Here is an 8,370-nt window from a genome sequence, read left to right as displayed (position 1 = left end):
ATCATCCTCTTCAAACCTTTGTTGTTTAATTCTTCTATTGTTGACTGGCTGGGGCTGACATTTGTACTGGTTAGAGAGATGAAGAAAGGACATGTTGATCTTATCTAACCATCTGAGATTCTAGCCATCTCAGTTTTAGGACTGAAACTACAAATTTACTGCTACTAAATCCTGAAAACAATTTACTTTTTCTTGTTATGTAGTCAGAGTCTGGGAAGAAGTTATTTGACAGTTATTGAATTTGCCCTGTAACCAGTGAGGAATAATTGTGGAAGAGGAACAGGAAGGCTTGAGGTTCTCCTCATGCCTTTACATTAGTTAGTTCACTCTCAAAATTCAGCTTCTAACTCAATACAAGACAAGGACCAAAGGACAGGACAATACGCAGGGACAAAGAGCTAGAGTAGATAGTGACATTAGCATTACTCTGTATTTCAAGAGGCATGGTCACAGGACAGTTAGAATGGCCCTTTGGAGGTCACTGGAAGAATGCAGGGAAGCCAACTTTATTTCATGAGTTACACATAGCACCTGAGCAAACATGCTAAGACACACACACACACACACACACACACACACACACACACACACACACACAGCACCTGTTATCCCAGCCTCATCTATGGAAACCTGAGCAGTGTCAATACCATGTGCGCTTGATTGCTCTGAGTGAACAGTGCATTTGACATGGGCAGGGGCATGCATGGCTGAGCAATCACTGTCGCAGAAGGAAGAATTTATGCTTGCATCTGCGTCTCACCTCTTTTCACATCTGGTCTTGATAGGCCTAGGGGAATTTGTTGGGCAAAGGAAAGGAAAGAGTGAAAAGGGCTCTTAGTGTGGAGAGAACCAGAGCTGAGTAAAGATGAGTCATACTTTGCCCACTTCTAAGTGAAGCAGTTGGTTTGACTATTTCATGGTTCAATGTCATTGGTCTGAGTCACTCTGTTCATAAATTCTCATGTGGTCAGTTTCTTGATTCTTCCCCTCCCACCCTACCACCCATGCAGGACTTTCTTTTTGGAACCAATGAGAATCAAAAATAAAAAAATGAGAAGCTCACCTAAAGTCACTATTGATGACACCTTTTCTATCATCTTTACTGTAAGGCTCCATTTTGTAGGCCATGTGGATAAAGTAGGGCTTTATCTTCCTTATAATGTTGTTGATGGGAAGTCATGTGATGTCAGGCCCCATGGAGTGAGTGGCCAAGTGCTTTGGGATTTTATAAATGCCATTTAATTCCTCTCCAGCCTAATCTTAGCAAGAAAAGGTCTATACATATTAATCAGACTTTGTGTAATCATTTCCCAATTCCATTGCTTATGAAAATTACACTTCATTTTTATTCTATTTCCAATGCCAAAGGCAGGATGATAGGCAATATGTGCAGACCTAGATACAGCATTTTCTAGGAGGAAGGGAAAGCAAATGCCTTATCTTGGTTGTTTCAATCTTTATGAAAGCATGACTTGACTGGAACATGTTATGGTTCAGATTTTTGTCTCTCTTGGCTATGCATAAAATAAGCCAGAAGCTGTGTTCATAGCTACTCAGGAGGCTGAGATCTAAGGATCATGGTTCAAAGCCAACTTGGGTAGAAAAGTCTGAGACTCTTATCTCAAAAAAAAAAAAATCAAAAAGCCAAAAGTGACTCAAGTGATAGAGTACCAGCCTTGAGCAAAAGCACTTATAGACAGTCTCTAGATCCTGAGTTTAAGCCCAGCACTTTCACAAATAACAATAACAATACCAACAACAAAGCATAATTACTTGATTCCACTGAGGAATACATTCTCTACTGGCTTCTTCCTCAATGCAGTGACTTCAGAACTAGTCACCTTTGGAGCGCAACCCTTCCTCATGGGTGTCTGTTGGACTTGCCCACCCACGTTCACAGTACTGGGGGACCTGATAGTGATGAGCACTCTCCTTTCTCTGATCAATCCCTGTTGGGAATCAGAGCACAGTGCACATGGCAATCTCGTGGCTGAGCTTCCTTCTCGATGCAGGTCCATCACTTGGGAAGGAAAGGTTGGCACACACCACTCTTTCTATAAGCAAATGACTCCTGGTGCCATCTTATGGCAATGCTTTCTTTGGCAACTCATAGAGATAAATGCATTTCCCATTACAAACCAGCATAAAAACACACATGCATATGTGTATCAGAGAGTTTTCTGGCTATTTTAGACCCTTCTCAGGTTCATACAAGTTTTAGAATTTGTTTGCCTACTTTTGAAAAGTATTATATAAATATATACAATCATCCCTAGCTATATCACAGTTTAGTTACTGCGGCTTCACTATCATGTATTTTGTTGTTGTTTTTGTTTGTTTTTTAACGTAAATGGTAATCTTCCTCACCTACTGCAGGAGCTAAGTTCCAGAGTCCCCTGAAATAGGTGAAAATCTGTGCAAAACAATAAATGGATCACGACGATATAACAAGAGATGACTAAATAACACCGCTACTTCACGGGGTTTCACCTTTCATGGGGGTCCCTGGAACATAGCTCCCACTATAGATAAGGGACCACTGTGGTATCTGGAAAGAGATCAGGAGATATATAGATGTATTGGTATCTATAAATCTAAATATCTGCACCTATATCTTTTTATCTCTGTGGGTGTCTAAATTTCCTGCTGGGATGATGATTAGTATTATGTTTTGCAGTCAGCTTTCTATTATTATAACAAAATTTCTGATATAATAAACTCATAAGGAGGAAAATATTCTTCCGGCTTTTTTTTTATAGAGCTTTTGGCATATGATGGGCCAGACTCACTTTTTTTTTCAGCCTCTGGGGGAGGCTCCAGATGGTAATGGCTGGATCACACCATGGGGCAAAATGCCCATTCCATGGCCCAGAGGCAAAAGGAAAGAAGAGAAAGAGAAAGGGGTTAGAATCCTACTATGTCCTCCTCCAGGGAAAGCCCCCAACAATCTAAGGGCTTCCCATGAGGTTTACCTCCAATCATGTCCTCTAGGAACCAAGTCTTTAACATATGTGCCCACAACATCCAAATTATAATTATGTGTGTAATCATTAGATCATGGTAACTTTTGTTGTCATAAACTTAAGTAAGAAACCACCTAAATGTATATGAAAAAGTAATGAATAAAAAAAAAGTATAGACTTCCACAGGCCAGATAGAGATTCTGTAATCCTGAGGAACAGACTACCGATAGAGGGGGAAAAAGTCATAAGTAAATCTTAAAATCATTGTGCCGATTTAAGTGTGCCAGAGCACCCCTACCCAAGTGTAGATTGTGTATGATTCAGTATCTACAAAATTCTAGAAAGTGTAATTTAACACCTCACAGACTTCATATTAGTGGTCACTGGAGACTGGGAGCCTTAAGATAACACACAGGGAGGATGACTGAGGGATATGAAAATTCTGAGGGGTGGATTTATGCAATAATTTTTATTGCCCATGTATGTGAAAAATTAGTAAATATACTTTATGTATAGTTTATTATGTTGCACTTAGTTTTTTTAAGTAAATCTGAAAAATACATTTTATACAAAATTTTTCTTCTGTTTTTCCTGGTGGCACTCTCTGTGTAACACTGGATGATGGAAGGTACTCAGGTGCTGCTCTTCCCTCTAAATGTGATGCTGACCCTTCTTCTCTTCCCTTTCTTTAATTGTTCCTTTCCTTCCCCCTTTTTTCCCCTGTATCTTTCTTGTGATAGATATAGTCTAGCAAGTTGAAGACGTTTCTAGATCTCCAGCAGCATCTTTATAAAAATGCATGTTGAAATTTGCATTAGTTTCTGTTTGTAACTCAACGGGTATATCTTTTTCTTCTGCTTGTGTAAAGTTTTTATGTTATATATTTCCTAATGCCTAAATGTTCTTGAAGTTTAAGTTTAAGACATGCTTTATCTTATTTTTTTCTTTGGCCTGGGGCTCTAACTCTAGGCTTGGTCATGTCCCTGAGGTCCTTTTTACTCCAGGCTAGCACTCTACCATTTGAGCCACTGTACCACTTCTGGCTTTTTCTGTGCTTCATTGAAGATGGGAGTCCCTTGGCCTTTACTGGGTTGGCCTTGAACCATGATCCTCAGATCTCAGCCTCCTGACTAGCTAGGATTATAGGCATGAACCACTGCTACCCAGCTCACCTTATTAGTCTTTAAACATTTTTGTTTTAAAACTATGAGTGTGGGCCTGGGAATATGGCCTAGTGGCAGGAGTGCTTGCCTCGTATACATGTACCCGTGGGTTTGATTCCCAGCACCACATATATAGAAAACGGCCAGAAGTGGTGCTACGGCTCAAGTGGTAGAGTGCTAACTTTGAGCAAAAAGGATCCAGGGACAGTGCTCAGGCCTTGAGTCCAAGGCCCAGGACTGGCCAAAAATAAATAAATAAATAAATAAATAAATAAATAAATAAATAAATAAATAATAAAAATAAAACTATGAGTGTGATGCTCACTTTGTCAGCACATATACTAAAATTGGAATGGTACAGAGAAGATTAGCATGGCTCCTGTGTGAGGATGATACACACATTTGTGAAGCATTCCACATTTTACTAAGTGATCTCTTTGAATGGATTATCCAAGACATCAAGCCCAATGAATGACCATATTTGTACATAAAATGAAAACTCAAGAAACCCTGAACAATTATGAATATGATATGCAAATGTTGTATTTTGAATCCTTTTGCATGAATGAATCTGACCCATCTAACCTTCTTGCCCAGGTGGATCCAGCTTGGTGCTAGGTTTGAGCTACCTCATAACAGGTGTTGGAGCATATCCTTCTATTTGGAGTCTCTGAAGCCATTTGGGAAGATGGAATTTATATGATCCTTCAAGGTTTGTGAAACCTCAGCTGAAAACCATCTATTGGTATCATTTATTATTATTATCATCTTACTTATTCCATTATATTAATGATTAAGAAACATTTAGTTTTTTTTGTTTCCTTCTTAGTCCACTTATGTAATTTATTTTTCTAAACAGTTGACTATTCTGTTTTAAAATTTATTTATAAAAGATTTTCCTTTGGGCTGGGAATATGGCCTAGTGGCAAGAGTGCTTGCCTCCTACACATGAAGCTCTTGGTTCAATTCCCCAGCACCACATATATGGAAAATGGCCAGAAGGGGCGCTGTGGCTCAGGTGGCAGAGTGCTAGCCTTGAGCGGGAAGAAGCCAGGGATGGTGCTCAGGCCCTGAGTCCAAGGCCCAGGACTGTCCAAAAAAAAAAAAAAAAAAGAAAAAAAGAAAAAGATTTTCCTTTAAATATATTTATATCTATTCTTTTATATAAAGTGAACATGTTCATATGTATAAATATATGAAATAATACACATGAATGCATATACCGAGAGAATATATATAACATATACTATACATTATATCCATATACACATGATTATACACGCTTTAAATCTCTAGAGCCTATGGTTTTTTCTTATTTATAATCCCTAATATTGTTTCCTTAATTTTCAATTTATTTCACTGAGCTCGATAAAATCATCTGTGATTAAGATAATTAATGGTTTTTCTGTGGCTGACTGATGTATTACTTCTGTTTTTAATCTATCATTGGTGTTTCTATCACCATCAATCCTCTCATAGAAGATGTTAATACTTTTCTAAGTTTTTACACTGAGCACTTAGCATTTTCCTCTCTTTGAGTGCTCTCCCACTTGAGCCTCTCCCATACTCCTAGTTCTTTTGCATTTAGTTTGCTTTTTGCTTTCAGATAAGTTCTCCCACTAACTTTGCAAAGTCCAATCTCTGAATGTGATCCTCCTGTTTCTGCTTCCCAAATTGCTGAGGCCACAGGCATGGGCTACCATGTGCAGTCTTCATTTTTCAATAAATACATTTAACATTATACGTTTCTCTGTAAGCATGGGTTAGCTTCAGTTCACTATATCCAATATTTTTATCTTCCTGTGTAAGTCTGGGTTATGTCCTCAAAATGTTCTCACACTTCACAGTTTGCTCTTTGCATCTAATCTGTAGTACATCTAAGCAATATATTTGAATGATTGTACTTCCTTCCTGATATTTCAAATAAACACACACTAAAAAATAGTATTTTCGTGGAAAGAAAATTCTAAGTTGTTTTATTTTATTTATTTTTATTTTTTTATTTTTGCCAGTCCTGGGGCTTGAACTCCAGGCCTGAGCGCTGTCCCTGGGTTCTTTTTGCTCAAGGCTAGCACTCTACCACTTGAGCCACAGCACCCCTTCTGGCTTTTTGTATATATGTGGTGCTGAGGAATCGAACCCAGGACTTCATGTATACAAGATGAGCACTCTACCACTAGGCCATATCACCAGCAAGAAAATTCTAAGTTGGAAAAGTTTTTCCTAGAATTTGAAAGATGTTTTCTGTTATTTTATTGTTTTCTAGCTGAAAAGTTAGCCTTCTGTCTTATTGCTGATCATCTGCAAGCAGTGTGGCCTGCTTCTGCCTCTTATACATATTTCTGATATTTTTTCTCTCTGCTTTTGTTTTTAGTTTTTTTATTTATGATAAATTGAGGTGTGATTGTGTGTGTGTGTGTGTGTGTGTGTGTGTGTGTGTGTGTGTGTGTCTACATTGCTTGGAACTTCTAAGTCTGTGAACTGGCTATCTCTTACCTGCTTTGCAAATGTTTTCTACATATAATGCCCATCTTTATTCTCTTTCCTCTGTGTGGAACTCCAGGTATGGTACCTCAGTTCTATAAATTACTTCCCATGTTTTCTATGCTCGATTTGATTCTCCATTTCCTTTCTGAGCTTCAGTTTGGATATTTTCTCTTCACAGCATCAAATTCCTACTTAAAAATTCTTGACATTGGCCGTTGTGTTCTGTAGCTCAAGAATGTCCATTTGATTCATTTTTATAAAGTCACAAACCTAGAAATTTTCATTAGATGCCAGGCATTTTATTAAGAGGGACTGTAGAGTTTCAAGATAATATCTTCCACTAGCATAAGCTCCCTGTCTCTCAGGCAGATCAGTAAGGGATCACCAGCTTGATCTAATCAGGACTAAGCTAGGCTGCTTTAGTAAGATTCATTTCTCTCACTTATGTTTCCATTCCATTTCTTGGAATAATCTCCTGTGAACTTTTGATTGACAGACTGACAGGTTCCTATTTTCTTAATCTGAAAACTCTGGGGAAAATCTACTTTCAGACTCCAGAGGTTTGGAGGTCTGTCCCTTCCAAATTTGAAAATGTTTTGGGAAGAAAAACTGGCATGTGTTTGAGGGGGGCCACAGTCTTCAAGCAGGAGAAAAAATCTAAACATTGTGATAGCCACAGATATTTCTTCCTATTTTATCAAAGTTCCCTAAACTTTCATAGATTGCTGGAATTTTGAAATTTTTTTATATGGAGAGCCAGTTGCCCATTAATAGCTACTAAAATTTCCAAACTTTCCTACTATCCCTACTTCCAAAAATGTTGCTTATTTCTATTTCTCCTAACAAATCCCCTGTGCCTGCAAGATCAGATCTTCAACCAAATCCAAAACTTAGAAAATGAACCTGGTGGAGAACGCAGGAAGTTTCATACTGCTTTTTTTTTTTTAATCAGAATTCTTTCCTCTCTGGGCATTAGCTCATAAAGTGCTCTACATTTCTGTAGTGCCACATTATCTTCTAAAAGTACTATTTTTGTGTAATTTACCTGATTTATTTCTGTCATTGTACTGAAATCTATATCTGCAACTACTTACTACAGTTTTCCCAGAACCATAATCACATTTTAAAGTCACTTTAAGAGTTCTCGCTTATTTTCATTTAGGGAGAAAATTTTCTAGTTATTGCTACAATTATTAGTTTTTTCATGCCTTTTGAGAAGTTTGATTTCATCTTGAATAAGAAATTTTCTCTCTTTTTTGTCTCTGTCTTGTATCTTTCTTGACTGTTTCTGTCTCTGTAGGCCTCTCTTAGACTCTCTCTCTCTTTCTTTCTACTCTTCATTTAGTGTCAAATGTTTTTTTCTGACATTGGTTATCACTTTATTTATTTTTATTATTTTATCGTTAAGTAGTTGCACAAAGGAGTTGCAATTAAGCAAAGTAGTATAAATACAATGAACATGATTAATGTCACCCCTTTCATCATTCTCCACCATCTTTCCCATCTCCATTCCTTCCTTAATTTTCTTCACTTTGTAGACTCTGCCATTGAATTTTATGACTGTATTCCTCACCCTGCCTCTCTTCATTTGTTTTCTGGTTCTGCAGCAACTTCCCTTCCTGCCTCTGAGGATCCCCAGAGAAGGATTATGTATTATATTGGTACTTTGGGGTTTCAACTTCTCTAGTAATAATGAGCCAGCAGGATGCTTTCCATAAGTCTTCTTTGTGAACTTTTTGTTGTCCCTAGGACAGTAT

General features: G+C 37.8%; 1 non-coding gene across 1 annotated transcript; it reads left to right on the top strand.

Annotated features, from left to right (window-relative positions):
* Positions 1–4,443: 4,443 nt before the first annotated feature.
* Positions 4,444–4,550, top strand: LOC125339127. Its single transcript, XR_007208419.1, has one exon. It is a non-coding gene; the product is annotated as a U6 spliceosomal RNA (small nuclear RNA).
* The last annotated feature ends 3,820 nt before the right edge of the window (positions 4,551–8,370 follow it).

Source organism: Perognathus longimembris, chromosome 20, assembly GCF_023159225.1.
Source record: "Perognathus longimembris pacificus isolate PPM17 chromosome 20, ASM2315922v1, whole genome shotgun sequence".
NCBI classification, from domain to species: domain Eukaryota; kingdom Metazoa; phylum Chordata; class Mammalia; order Rodentia; family Heteromyidae; genus Perognathus; species Perognathus longimembris.
The sequence above is the reverse complement of the archived record's forward strand: the minus strand, read 5'-3'. Positions and strand labels throughout refer to the sequence as shown.